The sequence below is a fragment of the Physeter macrocephalus genome, chromosome 9 (genome assembly GCF_002837175.3).
Source record: "Physeter macrocephalus isolate SW-GA chromosome 9, ASM283717v5, whole genome shotgun sequence".
NCBI lineage: Eukaryota > Metazoa > Chordata > Mammalia > Artiodactyla > Physeteridae > Physeter > Physeter macrocephalus.
The window spans coordinates 32,608,730-32,628,944 of NC_041222.1; the positions used below are offsets into that span (position 1 = coordinate 32,608,730).

General features: G+C 40.2%; 1 long non-coding RNA gene across 3 annotated transcripts in view; it reads right to left on the minus strand.

Annotated features, from left to right (window-relative positions):
* Positions 1-10,027, minus strand: part of LOC114486871 (uncharacterized) — a 41,859-nt gene extending 31,832 nt beyond the window's left edge. For all 3 annotated transcript variants that reach the window (XR_003681225.1, XR_003681224.1, XR_003681223.1), the window contains exons 1-3: positions 9,854-10,027; positions 8,381-8,650; positions 5,636-5,843 (exon numbers count right to left, since the gene is read on the minus strand). This is a non-coding gene — a long non-coding RNA (uncharacterized lncRNA). The remainder of the gene's footprint in view (positions 1-5,635; positions 5,844-8,380; positions 8,651-9,853) is intronic.
* Positions 10,028-20,215: the final 10,188 nt, after the last annotated feature.

The following is a 20,215-nucleotide window of genomic DNA, read 5'->3' on the forward strand; positions in this document are numbered from 1 at the left end:
AAAGAATTAAGGGAGCAAATATGACCGAATGCTGGTAATATGCCAGGCACTTCTGTAGTTGTTTTCAAATGTTTTGTCCTTTGCATCTCACAAAATTTCTATGGAATCCTCATTTTATAGATGTGGACATCGTAGCTCCAAAGGGTGATAGAATTTACTCAGGGTGACACCTATAACAAGTCATGGAATCAACATTTAGGTTTAGATTTCTAACTCATGAGTCAACCAGTGACCAGGCTGCTTCTTGGACGTGCATACAAGAAGCAAGAATTCAAGGCTCCATGTGACAAGGGCCAAGCACTTCAAATGCTTCAGCTGATGTGTCACTAACTCTTCTTGAGAGGTCACCCAGCCATTATAGTTTTCCCAAGGTCACTGTGTGTCCTGGACCAAGCACAGACTTATTCTTCCCCTTCTGTAAGGAATAGTAAACCCACTTAGGGCCACTGCATCTCCATCATGGGCACAAAAGTGTCACTTTATAGCTCCCATCACTGTGACTACATCTGCATTTTATCTTCTTTTCTCACTGCCAAAAAAACAATTCACTGGATAACTCCCTTCGTGACCACCATTTTTGTCTGCTCATCTAGTTTGGACTCCAGACTTTTCCCCTCTGGGCATTTCTCTCTCCATATTCCACATAACATAAAATATCATTTGGAGCCTGTATCCTCCTTCATCCAAATGGGCTTATTGTTCCCAATTGACCCTAAAGCATATAAAGCAGCCTGTCCAGACATTTATAGAATTATATCATCTCAAATCATATCACACCTTCTGCTAAAAATATCCAGCTCTTATATCATCTGCAGAGGTAATCCAACGTTCAAAATCCCAGACAACCAGAATGTCTAAGTGGGACTGAAATTTTTTGTCAGTTGAAGCATTTGTATGTGTTCTAATTATACCAACTCAATGATCACCCAACACATGGGCAAAGCCTGGCTTGCCTATCCATTTTGAGGGTAGTAAGAAAAGATGACAAGCCCCTCTTATATGACAGGAGGACTTGTCCCAGGTAATTATCTGAGTTCAGCCCAGCAGAGTTCTTTGCCAGAAGTAGCTTTGAAGAAAGGGGCTGTGATCCCTTATGTTATTTACGGTAAAGTAACACTAGCTGATGAAACTAACGGCCCCCAGATCTCACTGGTGTCGCAGAATAAAGGCTTATTTCTTGCTCACGTCATCTTCTGACTGAGTTTTTAGTGGCCAGCCTTGGACACAGGCTCCTACCATCTAGTCGGCTCCTTAGAGTGGTTCCTCGGCATTTGGCCCAAAACAAGGGAAGTGACAAAGTATGGATATTGTGCTGCTGTTTAATGGTCAGGTCTGTATATCACATCATGTCCACCATGTTCCAGTTTCCAGAACCCAGACCCCATGACCCAAACCTAACTGCCAAGGAGGTTGGGAAACATAGTCTTCCAGTGTGTCTTGGCCAAGGAAAGGGACTAGAGAGCAAAGAGCCAGCCTCTGCCTCACCCCTGGGGAGAAGACACTGAAGGTTGGCTGCACCACCCAGGTCAGATGGTTGGCATGTAGTTGCTCACTCCCCTGATTGGCTGGATGCAGTTATGTCCAACGCATATGAGGCACTGGCACTCTGACACGAAAGGAGGGGCAGATCTGGGCCGTGAATTTGCAACTACTGGTTGCTGTGTTTTCAGATAGGCTTAGGTACCTGTTGGTATCCCCGCCAGCCATTTCCTACCCACCCTCACTGCCACCCCAACATGCCTTTTCCCAATTCTGGGAAGTGGAACACTGAGTATCTTTGCCTTCTACCTCCACAGATACAGAGAAGACCTATGAAACTTTATCCTGATAAGAGGATTTTACTCCAAGGTTATGACTTTTGTTTGGAATAAGAGTGTCCTATCTTCAGAAGGGATTCTCTCCCAAGACCATCAAGAAAGAAGCCTTCCCAAAGGGCTGAATCCTTATTAGAGTTGTAATGGCAGATAAGCCCAAATGTGTATTCTTCTGGAGCCTGGGAGGAGAAGCAGCATTTAGCTGCGGTTGCATGCAAGTCATTGTGGTCATCAGGTCTGTTCACAAATATTAATGTTCTCTTTCCAGAGACAGAGTAAGACTGCACTTCCCTAACACCTTTGATGTTAGCAGGGCTTAACCTGGTCAATAAAACGTGAATGGAAGTGACCTACCATTTCCAGGGAGCAATTTGAGGAGCCAGTGCTTGACTTGTCCTGTCCCTTCTCCTCCTTCCCCTCCTCCCCTCGGTGATGATCTGGTGATAATTTTTTCCCACAGGCAGTAGTCCTAGAGGCTCTTTTCCATAGAAACTCTGTCAGCCAGTGTCCCTCAGTTAGCACAATAATCAGAGGCCCCTGATGACTCTCATTGGACATGTAGGCATGAGAGAAAAATAAACTTTGCTTCATTAAGCCAGTTGGAGATGGTTTGTTAGCCAGAATAACCTAATGGGACCCAACAGATAGAGGTCTCATAGTTTCTTTTTAGGACATACTCTTTTTCCATTTACGTTTACTTTCATGAAAAAGTTCATGCTTGCAAACTGTATATACACCACATCTGTCTGATTTTTTAAAATGGGTGGTACATAACTACCCGCGTAACTACCACCTAGCTTCAGAAATAGAACATGACTAGCGCCTCCAGATTCCACTGTGACTCTCCTCCATTGCTTGCTCCTCCTTCCCCCCCGAAAGATGACAGTTACCTTATTTTCTGTTAAATTCATTTGCATTTCTTAATCATTTTATCTCACATGTATACTGCTTAGTTTTGCACATTATTTAACTCTATTCAAATGAAATCTTATTGTATGTATGTTCCTGGAACTTGCTTTTTTATCTAATTTTATGTTTTTAAGATTCATCTTTGCTGACACGTGGTTATATTTTATTCACTTTGCTGCGGTTGTATGAATGTAACAATATGAATTTATCCCTTCTCCTATTAGATGGCCACCTGAGTTTCCTACTGGGAATTTTTGCCATTAGAAACTACATTAATAAGAATAGTCTTGTATATAGCCTAATGCACGTATAAAAGAATCTCTGTAGGGTGTACACCTAGGAACAGAAATGCTGAGTTGTAGAGTATTCACATGCTCTACTTTACTACATAGGATCAAATTGTTTTCCAAAGCGGTTGTACCAATTCACACTGCCACAAGCTTGTATGAGCGTTCTCTCTGCCTCATGTCCTCATCAGCACTTGCTATTGTCAGCCTTTTCTTGTTTTGCCCCTCTGGTGGGTGTAAGATAGTATCTTATTGTGATTTTAGTTTGCATTTTCCTTAGGGCATACTTTCATCACATGTGAATTCAAGAAACCAAGGTGAGAAACCATTCAAAATGGTTTGCCACAGGTATTCCTAACAACCAGATAAACTTCACAAGCCAGGGCCCTTCATATAGAAGAGGTCAAATAATTGAAAAGGGCACAATTATTCATTTTTGGACTTAGAAAATACCAAAGGGCTTATGCTACTCTTTGTGTTGTAGGTTAACCAACTATTTCATAAATGGCTCCTTTTAGGAGTATTATCTAAAGCCATGGGAAGTATTATCTAAAGCCATGGGAAAAGCAAATACATTTCAGGGAAATTATAAACATTTCTTTTACCTTACCAGACAAAGAGATTCAGTATAAATCCTAATGCACCCACTTGGCTGTACACAATTTATAGCAGATGAAGAGTCTGAAACACTTTTGTGTAAACAATCATAGATTTTTTTTTTGGAAGGTTGCTAAAAGGCTGTTTGACACTCTTTGTAAGTGCGGAGCATCTCAGGGTAAGAACTGGTTCTGGATAATATCAGAATTCATTTCCCACTGGCAAAGCAGCTCCATTAAGCACTGTTTTCATCTCTGAAGCCTTTACTTTTATGTAATGTTTACATCATTGACACCTTCTGTTACTGAATCCCTAATATAAACAAGGGATGTAATAAGCCCTAATGTATTTTAACAAAATTTTAAGAGATGTGGCTATGGGATGAGGATAACCAAATGGAGTACAGATTAAAGCCACATTTTTATAACACCTCAATGTCATATGATAGTGACAACTCTATAATCAAGTCCAGGAGAGAAACAGTCTCCCTGTGTTTATTCATCAATTAGAATCTGATGAACTCCAAATGTCATCTGACCAGCCAAATTCTGTAACACAGCCTTTCAGCAGAAAATTAGAAATTCAGCCCTACTGGAAGAGAGATACAAAAAGAAATTGACTTTGCTCCATAACATCTACGGACTCATGGCAACTGTGAGTTTCATGAACCACAGCAATAATACTACATGAAAAGCAAATCTTTGCAATTTACCACCTTAATGCAACAACATAAGAAGGCGATCCATCCATGACCAAACTTTGCCTGATCTAGTTCAGCTGAAATGGGTTATTTGAAAGTGTGTATAGTAACTGTATGACCAAACTAGATAGAAGGGGTGGTTCCTGATTAACTCTCATCTCCCATGTCTTTGTTCTCTGTGAGGCTCACTGGTGTTCCGTGGCAAAGGTGCATGAGTTCCAGGCAGCAACAGTGATCATTCTGGGCTGAGGAAGGCTGGTGTACCGGAGAGCTATGGCTTAGATAAGTGCTACTTAGATAAGTGTGGTCCATGGACCGGTGCATCCCATGAACTCATTGTTACCAGTCTCCAATAAGAAAGGTCTATAAGCTGAGAGTGTTTAAAACTTCTGTAACAAAGGACATTGCTGCAATAGCCCAGGGAATGATGACTGAATTTGTCTCATTGAACAGGATGTTTTACCAAGGAATGAGTTAGCAGCAAATTAAAAAAACTAAAACAGAACTTGTCTTTTGCCATAGATAGTTTGAGAAGCACTGGTCTAGGGGTATTGTTAAAATGCATATTCTTGATCACCAATCCCAGACATGCTGATTCGGTAGATCTGAGGTGAGGTCTGTGAGTTTGCATTTCCACAGAGCTTCCTGGTGATGCCAATGCTGCTGGTCAGAACCACACTTTAAGTAGCAATGGTCTAAGACTTTCCCATGTTATCACCTTCTACCCTCTTGAGGACTGGCACTAGGGTGACATTCTCCTGAATTTTTACTGTTTTACTGTTTGAAAACTTTGCCAATGCATTAACAGCCTCCTGCACATGCTGGGTCTCATAACCATAGCAGCCAATGCCTTCTGGAAAGAGACATGGATTATAACTGGCATTGGTACTAACCCGAATTTTTTTTTTTTTTTTAAAGAAGATGTTGGGGGTAGGAGTTTATTAATTAATTAATTTATTTTTTCTGTGTTGGGTCTTCGTTTCTGTGTGAGGGCCTTCTCTAATTGTGGCAATCGGGGGCCACTCTTCATCGCGGTGCACGGGCCTCTCACTGTCGCGGCCTCTCTTATTGCGGAGCACAGGCTCCAGACGTGCAGGCTCAGTACTTGTGGCTCACGGGCCTAGTTGCTCCGCGGCATGTGGGATCCTCCCAGACCAGGGCTCGAACCCATGTCCCCTGCATTAGCTGGCCGATTCTCAACCGCTGTGCCACCAGGGAAGCCCACTAACCCGAATTTTAAGGCATATTCATAAAAGAGGGGAAAGGCTTGATCTCTGGTATTGAAAACCAACAGTGCAAGCTGCTCAAGTAACTTTTTGACAACTCACCTGAGTTTCTTTGTTGCAGTTTCTGGAACACCAGCCAATCCAAGTTCTCTTCAAAATGAATAAAGCCTTGCACTTAGGAAATTAACTGCCTCTGAATGCAGTAGTCACCTTCACTCCTTCTGTGAATACTTAGGAAGAGCAACCCAGCAGTTCCTGGGCCTCCTCAAGACTTCCATCAGCATCACCGCCATAGAAATGAAGAAGATTTCTGCAAGGCAATTCCATTGCTAAGTCAATTATCACAGGATGTGGCAGGCTTTTAGAGAGATTAAACTGCCCTTTCTCCTGAAAGAAAATGACGAATTCTCAAATAGGACCCCTCTAATACCCATTTGCTCAGCTACAGTGTACTCCTGTTGGCCAATTATCTAGTTTGAGCCACATTGTTTGAATGAATGCCTTAGAATTCTGGGAAGGGATGCACAATTCAAAGAGCTGCTTGTGCATGGAAAAGGGGCCAGTGTCCTTGGAGGAAAATGTTCTCCAGAGTCTGAGAGACTGAAACCAAATCTCTAAATCGAAGCCATTTAAAGAAAGTTCTGAAAGGGTAAGTTTTAATTTCTGAGTGTATCTTAATGGCAGTAGTTCCTTTACTTTGATTTAGCTGCAACTAAATATCTGTGTATGCACTCCTGTGCCTCAGTTTCCTCATCTGTAAAATGGGGATAATTTACCTCTAATTTACCATAAAGTTGTGGTAAGGATTAAATATCTTTGAATGTATAAATGTCAAGACTTGAAAATAGTCCCTGGTTCATAGTAAGTGCTACATAAAATTTCACAGGATCTCATAGTTACAAAGGGTCTTAGTGAGTTGGTGCACACCCACCCCAGCTTACACCACTCCACCCCCACTCCTGATAATCTGCATCCCCTAGCCTTAATATGAATATTATACGTGCTGGGGTACTCTGTCCAATAGAAATATGAGTCACGTATGTAATGTTAAAAGCTTTTAAAGTAAAAACTAATTTTAATATTTAAAAATTTAACCCATGCATCCAAAATATTATCATTTCAATATTTTATCAATATAAAAATTATGAATGAGATAGTTTACATTTTTTTCACAATAAGTCTTCAAAATGTGTTTATTTTTCATTGGGAATATTTAGTAAGTATTTAGAATTCATAAATATTACATTTGAAAAAATACCTTCAAACATACTTGAAACTGAAGTGAGTTTTCTAATAACTGAATTTAATTTTTTCAACTTAAATTAAATAAAATTATAAATTCAGTTCCTTAGTCGCACTGGCCACATTCCAGGTACTCAAGAGCCACGTGTGACCAGTGGGCACCATATTGGATAGCACAGGTGCAGACTTTGAAGACAGGCCTGCCACTTAATCATATGGCCCTGGGCAAGTTATATGAGTTTTCTTAGCCCCAGTTTTCTGATTTACAATTTACAAATTTAGTAATTGACAACAAAACAAAATATAATATCTACCATTAATTGTTCTGTTCAGTATTTGAGGTAATACATCAAAAATGCATAGCACGGTGACTAACAGGTTGTAGTAAATCTTCAATGAATTGTGAGTATTTTTTCCTTAACATTTAATTAGGAAAAAATTGAAACATCAAAAAAGCTAAAGAATTGTACAGTGAATCCCCATATACTCACTACCTAGATTCTACAATTGTTAACATTTGATTACATTTGCCTTATTGCATTTCTATCTGTATATCCATTCATCAGTCCATCTTACTTTCTCATGCATTTCAAAGTAAATTACAGACATCAGTGCAGACACCCCTAAAACTCCAGCATGTGTATGATTAACTGAAGTTCAATATTTGTCTCTTTTTCTTTCTTTCTTTTTCTTTCTCTTTGACTTTCTGTCTTCCTGCCTTATTTATTTCTAGATGAAATATGTATATAGTAAAATGTACAAATATTAAATGAACCATTGGATGAATGTTGACAATGCATATATCGTATGTAAGCCAAATCTCTATCAAAATAGAGAAGGTGTCCATTATCCCAGAAAGTTCCCTCATACCCCTTCCTCATTAATCTTAGCCCTCACTGCCCTGCTCCCCTCCCCAAGCAATCATTGTTCTGGGTATCTGCTATAGATTATTTTGCCTAATCTAGAATTTCAAATTAATGGAATCATACAACATATAGTCTTTTGTGTAAGGCTTCTTTCACTTAGCGTAATGTTTCTGAGATTCATACATGTTGTTGCATGTCTACTCCTCTTTATTACTGAGTAGTAACTGTGGCTACTTTTAATCAAGAGAACTCCTGACCTGACCCACTCCCCTCCTGCTCCAAGCAGCCTATTCCATTCTTTCACAGCTCAAAAAATTCCGCATCCTGTCCATCCAACATGGATCTTACTAAAGCTTCCAGCTTTTGATGTTAGCTCAGCTGCTTAGAATTGATGAAAGAAAGTACTTTTTCATGTGAAATTCTTTAAAATTTATGTAGTTGTTAAAGAAGTTCTTCTGAGCCTTCCATGGAGAAGGCCAAACCTCCCTAATTCCTTTAGCTCTTCGTACAACCATGTTTTAGGTTCTTTCAACTTCCTAGTCATTCTCTGTGTACATACTTATTTGTTTTCTTGTTTACTGAATATCTCCCCTATTGAACTACAAATTCCATAAGGCAATATCATGTCTATTTTATTCACTAATACACACCCAGCACCTAGTACAATGCCTGGCAATTAGAAGGCTCTCAACAAGTATTTGTTGAATGAATATGTGAATAAAAGAAAGAAGGAACTCACCTGTAAGCATGTTTAATTTTGTCTATATTTTAGTATATATGGGACAGCAGGCAGATGCTGGAGAGAGGCAGATCCAGGAGCTTGAAGAAAACACCAAATTCCAAGAGACACACCTCAGGGAATGCAGCAGCCAAGTGCACTGACTTCATTCCTGGCCAGTAGTACAACCTTGAGTCCTTGTCTCCATCGCTTTTCCGGTGAGTTGAATGGATAGCCTAGACCAAAATCTGAAATTTCCTTTAAAAACTAAAATCCATTTGCTATATGGCCCTAGAAAAAGAGAAAGAGGAGGAGAATTCCACCCTCATGCCCCTCTCCATCATGGCTGAGATTGGATTTTCTTGCCATTTGGGAGAGAGGGAGCCTCAGAGATGGATTTCATTTGATTTTGCAAAAATAAACAAAAATTGCATTTATTAAGCACTTGAGATGATGCAGTAAGACTTATAAAGCCAACGAGGAGAGAAGAGAGGAATAAGAGAGAGAAATAAAGGTGTATCAAAGGGAGGAGAGAGAAAAAGAAGAGAGAGGGAGGGGAATCAAGACAAAATGTGCCAAGTGTTCAAATGGAAACCCACAGGCATAGATCTAAACAATGAAGAGACTTAAAACAAGTTACACTGTTCAATGATACACAGTCCACCCCCTTCCTTGACAAATACGTATTCACAATGATAGAATGAAAAACTTTGTTTAAAACTATGGTTTTCATATGACGGAAAGTCAACAAACTCTCAAAGATGACTGGATTTAATTATATCACGCATGTCTGAGTGTTTTCTTGATGGGCTAGTGATGTTTGACAAGATCTCTCTCATTAATTCACAGATATGTTCCGTAAAATTTGTTTTTCTTGCCGTTGTTTCAGCAAAACACTAATTATATTATAATCAACATTTGCATATATTTTATGTTCTATTGACAGTAATGCTAAAATAGACACATTTCTTGAAATATTATAGTTCTAAGATAATTTTTTAATTATTAATTTCTATGTAGAGAACATTCACTCTGCTAGGGCAGTAGTAATGGGAGTTTTTAATAAAATTTCTTTATATATCATGAGCAAACATTGTATTTGGGTGTGTATAATAGATTATTGTTACCACAAAAAATTACAGAATATTTTAGTTTCAACATATGAATTGTCATATCATGATTTTCACCACCTTTTAAAGCAATGTCTAGAGCCATGTAATAATGTAACATGTCTCACATTGTAGCTAGATCCACATCTATACAGACTAGTAGTAATTGGGAGTATTTAATTTTAGAAAATGTTCCTCAGACTCCACATACCAGTGCTCTGAACACTGCTCTAATTTATAAATACCTCTGGAACCACAAAGAGAAATAAGAAAGTGGATGCTCAGCAGTACTGGGAAATGATATTTGATCACATGAGACTCCATCACATTCATGCTATCAGAGAGAAATTATCTGACAAGTTAATTAATTTGTCTTTTCTCTTACCTAAGAGCTTCTGCCGCTCAAATCTTTTCCCACACTCCAAAGTAGTGCTTGTTTCTGATGTAAGTAGCAGTAGTAGAGCTGTAAGACTTCATGGCCTTTGGATGGAGTCACCTTTTTTATTTAAAGAACACAGGGCAAGGAATGAGAAGTAATTCTCTGGAGCCTGAACAGTGTTCGTTCTGAGGGTGGATGTTTAGGTGGTCCCAGCACTGACCACTGGGTCCCAAGAGACAGAGATGCTCACATGTTCTTGAATGAGTTCATTTATGTCTCTTTGTGATAAGTAGGGCCCTCTAAAGTGTGAGGGCAGGGAAGGACCCCTTTTGTCTGGTGCAAGCTCAGTACTGAGAAGAAGGGGGAATGAAGAGAAGGAAAACGACTAAAAGAAAACAGATGAGAAAGAATCGAAAGCTCCCTCTCATACCCCACAAGAAATTAAAGCTTCTGCTCTTAACAGTCTCAGTCAAAAATACCCTGAGGCTCAAGAGCACACAATGAAAAACTGTCAGCTCATCTACATTCAAAGAACTTCTATAAACAAATACATATAAATATGTACATATATAACTTATATAATAATTATATTACTTCATTTAAATATATAAATATGTAAATATATATTTCCTTTTCTTGTTTTTCTATAGCAAATGAGATTCTTTTCTTCTTCCCAATTCCTTCTGCTTTAACCCTCTTAGAAGCTCTCCACTGATGGAGTTTCTGAGGGAGGCAGGTGTAGGATGGTGGAGACACAGACATCATATTTGGCATTACTGGTTCCCAGATTTAGGATTTCAGGGAACAGTAGGAATTTTTTTGGTGGGGGTAATTTTAGGAATCTGTATGGAACTGACCATTTGCCGAAGGGGAAGGGTAAAATAGGCCACTGAAAATTGACATCAACCATCTGTGATTTTCATCAATTCAGGAAAAAGACATTTCTAATACATATACACACAATCATGAAGAACATAAACTTAGATTAAAGATGATTTCTTTAAATTGATTCATTTTTAAAAATTTATTTTTGTATTTATTTATTGATTTGTTTGTTTGTTCATTCACTTGTTGCCAAGATTTAGTGAAAGCCTCATCAGGAACATGGACTTATCCTTGGACCAACTTTCAGGACCCAGTGCCTGGCCATGTTCAACCAGGCCGACCCAATGGAGCTCTTGCAAGGCCTCTGCTGAAGGACACTGCAGAGCTCCGATACTGCAGGACACATTTTTTTGTGAACAGGTCGGTGAGGAATTTATTACCAAACTGATAGAAGTGTAAAAATCATTGAGTATGCATCAGCTTCAAAACATCCCTATGACTGCATCAGCTAATCAAGATGGTTTGGGCTTATATAGACATTAAGCATAAGAAAACAGTAGTATATTCATCTAAATTGAACCAGGTGCTAGGGAAGGAAAGAGAAAGGAACACAGATGCTGCTGTGAGAAATATGGCCAGGTGAGCAGAACAAACTTTGTGCTCCAAGGGCCCAGATGACAGCTGGATGACAACAGTCCCAGAAGAATGAATAAGGACTTTTTGCTCAGCCTGAAAATGGAAAGGCTCACAGAATGTTGACAAGTGGCTTATAATCCCCTCTATAAAGTAGGTCTGGTGTGGAACTATGTGGCCTCTGGACAGAGCTGCCAGAGAGTGGCTGGCCACGGAGCTCCCAGCACTCCTCTGTAGAGGTGTGAAGCCCTAAGTCATCTCCAGGTTACAAGGCAAAGGCACACTGATCTCCTAGGATAATCGGGCTCTCGGTGCAGCCCACAGGTGCGCTTTCGTCATGGGGAAGAGGTGAAGCAACTGATCACGGGCTGTCAAGGTCACGTTGGGCAGACTGATCACGCCACTTACTGGTTTTAGACTTTGGGCCAATCCCTTCACTTCCCTGAACCTCCATTTCAACGCATAAGTTGGGCTGATGCCACCTGCATAACTGTGTTACTGCAGGAATTAAATAAAATGTTATAAATGCAGTAACCTACTCAGCAGATATTGTTTCTTTTTTAATGATATATATTCCTACCTGAATATGAACATCCCATAATTTAATTCTCTCAAAATGTCTATAGGCCCATCATCTCATAAAATGACTACCACCAGCAAAAAATAAGGAAGAGGAAGTACATGCCTGTCATCCTGAAAGATGAGTTGTCGCCAAACGGCTATGGGCATCTGTGAAGGCCTGTGACACTCCAGAACTCCCTCGGCCTCCTCTGTGACACTCCAGCCAGCCCCAGCGTCGTAAGCCAAGCATGAAGGTTCCTGGTACAGGAAACATCCCGACTCATTAAGGAGAACATTCAGAGAGTGGCTATTTGCTGGGCCCCTTTTTCCCTTCTGTCACTACTTGCCAGCTCACGACAGCTGAGCTGTCCTATCAAATACACACTAGCTGCCTTCACACACATGCAAAAAAATCAAACCGAAGCTCCCACTCTGTGGCAGAACCAGATTCCTTCTATTTATAAGCACCAGCCCAACAGGCAGGCTTCATTCTATAACTTGCATTTCTCAGCAAGCTGCACCAGAATAGAGATGTGTTCATACTTTCCTGTCACCCAGATTGCCACTTCAAAAAGAGAGTGATAGACAAATATGGTGCAACTCGTTTATAACATTTTCCCATGTTTAACTTCCAAATTTGAGAGTCCTAAGCACAGTTGCCAAAAGCAATTTTTTTCTAAATGCAATATTTTTTTTCTTGGTCTCTTAAATGGTAACTGAATTTTTTCCCTTACTGTTTCTTCTTAGAGGCCAAGAGTTTTTCACTCCCGGTCTGCAATACCCTGCCTGGGCTATCGCCCAAATGGCTTTCACACTTAAAGTGAGAAAGAATTAAGTGCTTCTGCGATTGAAAAATGGTTCTGTCTGCCTTGGAGTCACAAAGCTCTTTTTACTGAACTAGTGCTTGGAGACTTCAAAGCTAAGCGTACCAATGAGCCTATGATGGTGCCAAGAAAGTAACTAGAGAACGAAGAAAATCCCATCGTCTCTCTTTCAGGAGCACATCCAGGTATATTCACCTAGTTTTTAACCCCAAATGTTTTTGGGGAGGGGATTTTCACAGCTGTTTTCCTATGAATTTAGTACAACCTCAAAAATTGCCATTTTTATATTATTTCCACATCAGTAAGCTGGTTGTTGACCACATTTTCATAATATGTTAGTTAGAAGATTTCACCTGTGCTTCCAATAGGGTATTGAACTTACCTTAATGCCAGGAAAAGGCAGTTACACTGATCTCTATCATTGATTATTCTTTTGAGAGGGCTAAACGAATCCCTTGCAGGACACCTGGTCCTGTCCAAAATGTCCATTGAGACATTTGGCCCATGATTCATTAAATAATACAAACATTTAACTTTGTTAAAATTTTATTTACATTATTTTTATTGTAATTGGAGAGGAAGTTTGGATTTCACATTCATTCTTGTTCTTCCTCATCATGAAGTTCAGCAAGGTTACTCTTAAATTGATAAGCAATTGCTCTTAAGCATATACCCATCTGATTATTGGCTTTGCATTTATTTGTTAACAGTTTTAGTTATATGAATTTGATTTTGTCTGTATTGCCGTGAAGTTGGTGGCCATATTTGAGTGCGACCACCAAGAACCTGGGTGATATAAATTGTTCATTGCTTTGCTGTTCACCTTTTAACACTTCAGTACATCTCCAAATGAAGGATGATGTACTACCACCAGCTTCTGAAATGTGGTATGCCAGATTTCCAGTGCATTGTTTGTCTTGTAGCTCAGTACTGATGTATGAACATTCCTAGTTTCTGGTAGAAATCTTGGAGCTTCTTATCTTCTTCTGCCTCTTCCATGCCTTCTATGAACACATATCCTCTCAACATAATCCACTAGTTCATCTAAATTTTCTTCAACATTCTCCACAATGTACACAAGAGTTTCATTTACATCTTCTAAAGGTACAAATGGAAGTCCAAACAACTTAGATGCACACTTCTGGGTGTTAGTTTCCATTCTCATATACGCGTGTGTTAGACCCAAGGAAGATATTTTTTGCCAGAGTGATGGTGAAAAGTGAAACAAGCATCCTTTTACTTGTGCATTTGGTAGGAGCAGTCAAATCGCATTCACATTTGCAATCTCAAAACCCCTCATGCATATATTTTCTTTTCGGATTATTTTCCCTTATAGGTTATTACAAAATATTGAGTATGGTTCTCTGTGCTATAAAGTAGCTCCTTGTTGGTTATCTATTTTATTTTTTGAACATCTTTATTGGAGTTTATTTACAATGTTGTGTTAGTTTCTGCTGTATAACAATGTGTGTGCGTGTGTAAATGAATCACTGTGCTATACACCTGAAACTAACACAACATTGTCAATCAACCATATTTCAATTAAAAAAAAAAAACCCATCATGCACAATGAAGGGTTAGTGTCAAGATTTCTTTCCCGTGTAAATGTAAGTAGTTTCTCAAATATGCATATCTTTAAGTATCTTCTCGCCTTTTCATTGTTAGTGCATAAAATTAATGACATAGTATAACCCAATACCACACTGTGCACAGGAAATAACTGAGGGAACTGTGTTGGTTGCCATCTTGAAGGTGCCATCACTGAATAATGTGGAACTGGCACTCAAATATCGAATATTGTCAAAGTTGTGTAAATAAGAATTCTTTTGTCATCTTGAGCATGGGAATTGTGCATAAGAAATGGTTCTCTGCATGTGGTCACTTTATACTCCTCTGAAATTTCAATTCTATGCAATGAAGTTGGGTTTGGAGGTTGATGTCTGCTTTGAATTCTATTTACTTGCCTCTTTAATGAATTTCTTTGTGGTAGCATTAATGGGACCTCTTCATCCTGAATGTCATGGAGATTTCTTCAAAGTACCTGCAACGTTCGTTGCATTTCATTCTTTCTGTACATCCTTTTAACCTCTTCTGGGTTTTCCTTACTTCCCCTTCAACACCAACATTGTGTTGATGTTTTTCTGTCCCATCTTGGATGATTATTTTATCCAAATCCTGACAAGTTGTACGCTGGGCTCTGCAGATTCTCCTCTCTTCACAGCACCAAGTAGCTTTTACTCCTATCTCTGTTAAAGGAATGGAAATGGTAAAAACCATTATAATGTGACATTGGCTTTTCTTCTTGTAAGTATACTATTTCTGCCATATTCTACTGAGAATTTTCAAATAAAGATGTCATATTGCAAAGCCACAGAAGAAGTGTGTGTGTGTGTGTGTGTGTGTGTGTGTGTGTGTGTTTTCTTTTGTGACTGTCTGACCAGTGGTCACTGGTTTGTTGGTAGGGGAAACCTTACTAATGGCTTATGGATTCAACACCTGGTTCACCGGGCAGGATCATCCAGTAGGTAGGCACCAGCTGAGGGCGTGGGGGCAGCTGAGGGTGCACGCTGATGCGCAGTCACTCCCACTAAAACCTCTCCAAAGAGATGTACACACTCCTTGAGGTCTACCATGATTGTACCCGTCTAGGACATCCATTCAAGGGAAACATTGCCCATTAACCCTGGGCGACAGGATAGCTGTAGGGGGGTTAATTAGATGCCCAATATCCCCCTCATGGTGGTTCTTACACAGGACAGCTGTGCGGTAGGAGAGCCATACCTGCCCTCACTCCTCCTGAAAAAGCTAGCTTCTCTTAAAGTGTTTATATCAACACGTTCTCTGCCCATTTTACAAAGCGGCTTGACCAAGCTCCTCCTTTCAAGCTTTGCCCTTATTGAGCAAACCAGCCACATCCAACCAAATGCCCATTAGTTAGTACCATTAATGTATTAAGGCAAACGCATTAACGTACCTTTTTTCATCGTGCGATCCATCCTTGACTTGTTGTCTTGTGTGCACTTCTCTGACTTAGGACTCTTCCTCAGTTTACACAGTTAACATAAATCCCGCTTTTCTACAAGATTTGGACCCTGACCCATCTACCTAGCCCCGTGTGCCATTACCAGCTACACTATGGCGGCAAGAAGCACTGTTATTGGCAATACAGTCACAACACAATTACTGGACCAATAAAACATTATAGTATTTTTTATGTATTATTCCTATAAACCAAAGTATAAATAAACTTTATGGGATATTTGAACCCAGGGACGTCTTCTAAGCATGGATGTTTTTGATAGGACCAAATTTCAAGGACCTTTAGTCATGGCCAAGTTTCTCAATGGACGTTTTGGACAGGATCAAATGTCTGCTAATCAACAAATCTCTTTACAGCTCAAAAGCATACATTATCCTGTAATCTGTGTCTTTTACAAAGCAAGCTTGCCAAGGGGAAGAAATATTTGAATTAATTTCCTTAAACATCCTTAACTATTTCACTAAGCATTACTTATTGTTTTGCCCCTGTAATGGTAACCTTATGAATTTTAAATTTTGTTTAAGGCCAACCTTAGGGCTGTGGATGATGGCCTAGTACATCTTTTAGGAGCTTGCCCATTTGTAAGAAATTCCAGGTTTTAGCTTTTTGTTACTGTGTTTTCTTTAAAAAAAAAAAACAACAACAACAACAAAAAACTGTAAATATTCGAGTCATCATTTCCTTTAAGTGTTTCCCCTTACATAACTTTTAAGCAAGCCTAATGATGTTTTACAAAAGCAATTTAAAAAATTCGACAGGGATCAGTGAGGCCACTAAACAGTAAAAAAGTAAAGACAAGAACTTGTATTTGAAACTGAGAAAGGGACAGCCCTGAAAATCATAGAGTAGTCAATTTAGTTTTCATACCTGGAAAATACTAGAACAAATCATCAAAAAATCAATTTGCAAACACCCGTATGCTCACAGAATACTAGGTAATAATCAACATTGCTTTGTGAAGAACAGTCTTGTCAGAACCATCTAATTTCCTTCTAAAACAGTGACAGGCCTGGAAGATCAGAGGGATGAAATAGATGTAATAGAGCTTGAATTTTACAAAGCTCTTGATTCTGTCTTCCATGATATGCTTATCAACAGATGACTTCACACCAGAAGAAATTTGCTGTACAGGTTTACTGGAAGCACAGCTCTCAGCGTTCCAGTGTTCAGTTGGTGGTGGCTGGGTGGGGTTGCGTGGGAGCAATTTGGTGTGATACTTGGCACAGGAATGAGTTGCTCCTGGACCCTTCACTATGCCCACCGGTCCCAAACACAGTCCTAGCCTGGGCTCAACAACACTTGTCTAATGGAGGAATGGCAGGTACAATAGCTGCTGCTTGGTGCATTATCATGACTCTAAGAGGAATGGGTGGTCAGAGACCAGAATGTTGGAGAAGAAAAATATTTTCCCCTCCCTATGAAGAGCCAACTCTCTAAGGACACCTGAGACAATATAGGTATGGAATTTACATTGTTTAGGATAGATTCCATTACAAATTATCTTGACAGGTTTTATAAATATGCAGAAATGACACTATACATTTTATTTTGGAGAAAATCAAACTTCATAAACTCAAATGTAAAAATTTGAACAGAAACGACCATGTTTTCTCCTTTGCTTGCCATCTTGGCCACACCAATCCATCTACATTGGGTACTTAGGTCAATAGATGCCAATCATCACCACTGCAATTGACTATTCCATGGATGAGCTTCTGATCCAGACTGAGCCTTCAGAATCTTTCCATAGAATTGTTCTGAACTAGAACTCATGGAGTTTGAGATTAGTCAGCCTCTCCTTTGTTAAGAACATCCATTGGACCAATGCTTCCCACCGTGTGGAAAAGCCAGTCTATCCTAGAAATAAAAGAATGCTCAGAGAGCAGCAGATAAGGGTGATGGGACAAGACCTGGCAACATTCAAGCCCTGAGTCCAATTGTTCCTGAGACCCAGCTGCATCTCTGCCCTTCTGCAGCTCAGTTCTTCAAACCTTCAGATTCTCCTACCCAATAAACTGCTTTTGCTTATGCCTTTTCAGGTTGGGTTTCTGTCATTTGTAACCAGATTTCAAAAAAATTATCACAACCAAAATCCTTTTTAAAAAAATCTTTGATCATATCCTCAGATACTTAGAGTAAAATCATAGAAATTGTATTTTTGAGTCAAAGCTAATGTACATTATTAAAATGATTGAAGCACATTTCCCAAGTCTTTCAGCAAAGTTTTATTAATTTCAACCCTCATCTGCAGTACATGAGAATGTACTATTACCTACCTCTCTCTAACACTGGATTAAAAAAATGTATTTTCCAGCTTGATAGGTGAAAAATATTATCTTCCTTTAATTTTTCTTTATTAGTAATTTGGAGGGAGATCAGAAATGAAAAGTGATGCAAAGAGAACTGAATTAATGGAGGAGGAAAAACATCAAGAAGATCCAAGCTACAGAGAGCCTGTGTACTAGGTATTTATTGCTGTATAACAAACTACCTCGAAAGTAGGTGGTTTAAGGCAGCAAAAATTTATTATCTCAGTTTCTATGGGTCAGAAATCTGGGAGTAGCTGAGCCGGGTGGTGATGATTCAGGGTCTCTCATGAATCTACAAACAAGGTGTGACTGGGGCTGGAGGATCTGCCTCCAGCCCACTCACAAGGGAGTAGCCAAGGACCTGAGATGCTCTTCACGTGGGCCTCTCCACGGGGTGCTCACAACATGGCAGCTGGCAGAGTAAGTGGTCCAAAGAGGCAAACAGAGAGCGAAACAGGAGCCCCTGTGAATTTCAAAACCTCCTGTAACTAACATAACATCACTTCTACACAGTCTACTGGTTACACAGATGGATTCTGGTAGTGGGGGAGGGTGGCTACACACAGGTGTAAATACCAGGAGGTGGGGATCATCGGTGGCCATCTCAGAGCCTGGCGACTACTGCCTGTGTTCAATTTATTTTAGCCCCTTTTCCTTTTAGATCTACCCATCTTAATTCTGAGGACAGTAAGTCCCCTACATACGAATGAGTTCCATTCCAAGAGTGTGTTTGTTAAGTCCAATTTGTTCTTAAGTCCAACAAAGTTAGCCTAGGTACCCAACTAACACAATCGGCTATATAGTACTGTATTAACTTATGTGATGGGACATGCAAATGCACATTCGCATTTTTGAAAGTTTGCAACTTGAGAGTTTGTATGTAGGGGACCTACTGGCTTTTGCCCAAGCCTCTCTTCCCCGCATACTACACACTGTCCTTACCCCATCTCCTCCATTCCCATGGGTTCTATTACAGTGTGAAAACTGAGGACTATCTCCTCAGCCTAGATATTTCTCTCCTGATTCGAGACATGTGTTCTCACTTTCCGACAAGATCTCTTCAAGTGTGTGTCCAGTACTAAATGCCACTCCCCACTGCCCCATTCACACCTGCTCCTGCCCCTCTCTCAGAGGATGGCACCACCATCCACTCAGTCATCCACGCCAGGGATCAGGGCCTACACTTGACACCTTCCTCTACCACCCCCTCGACATCACTGGGGTTACTGCTTTGGTTGGCCCTGCTCCTCTTCCTTCCACTGTGCCAGTAGCAGAACGCACAGGGGAATGGGGTGGGTCTAAGCCGGTGCATTCCAATTTTCTCTCCTGAGACTGAATTCTGAGTGAATATATCTGAGAGACAGGAAATGATTAGAACCGACACATTTTATGGCGGCACTCTAGAAAAAATGGCCTCTTGGACTTTTGAAGACTTTGAAGAAAGTTTTCTGCTTTCTGGACCCCAGGTTGTTGTGGCCTATACCGACAGCTTTCCAAGAAATCCCTTTGTTGCTTATGTTAGTCAAGGACACTTTCTGTTGCTTGCTAACACAACAGAAAAACAAACAACCACCTTAATTCAGTGGGCGATAAATCGCCCAGTCCTGGCCAATTCTATCCCCTTCAATGTCTCTAGGGCCCTTTCATACCCCCATTGTCACCATCCTTGTTCAGGGCTGGCCTCATGTCTCACCTGAGTTGCTCCTATAGCTTCCTAAGTAGTCCCTGCCTACAGTCCATTCTCTTTCTGCTCTATGCCTCACATGTACCTGGGTGATCCTCTCAGAATAAATACCTGACAATGCTCCTCCTCTGCTTTAAATCCTCTATAGGTCCTCATGGCCCTTAGTGAAAGTCGAAGATCTGTACGTGGCTCACAAGGCTCTTAGGGTCTAGCTGTCATTGGCTATTAAGCCCCACTCTAACCACCAGCCACACCACAGGGCTCCCAAGTTTTTGGAAGACCCCATGCTCTCTGTCACCTCTGGGTGTTTGCACTTGTTCCCTCTGCATTGAGTATTTTCCCATATACAAAAACTCCCCATTTGACCAATCCTTATGTATTCTTCAGGTTTTGGCTTAGATGTCACTTCTTCCAGAAGCCTCCCCTGACCCAACAAGTCTGGGTTATGTTTCCTTCCATGTGGTCCTATAGAGTCTTGAACTCCCCTGGCGT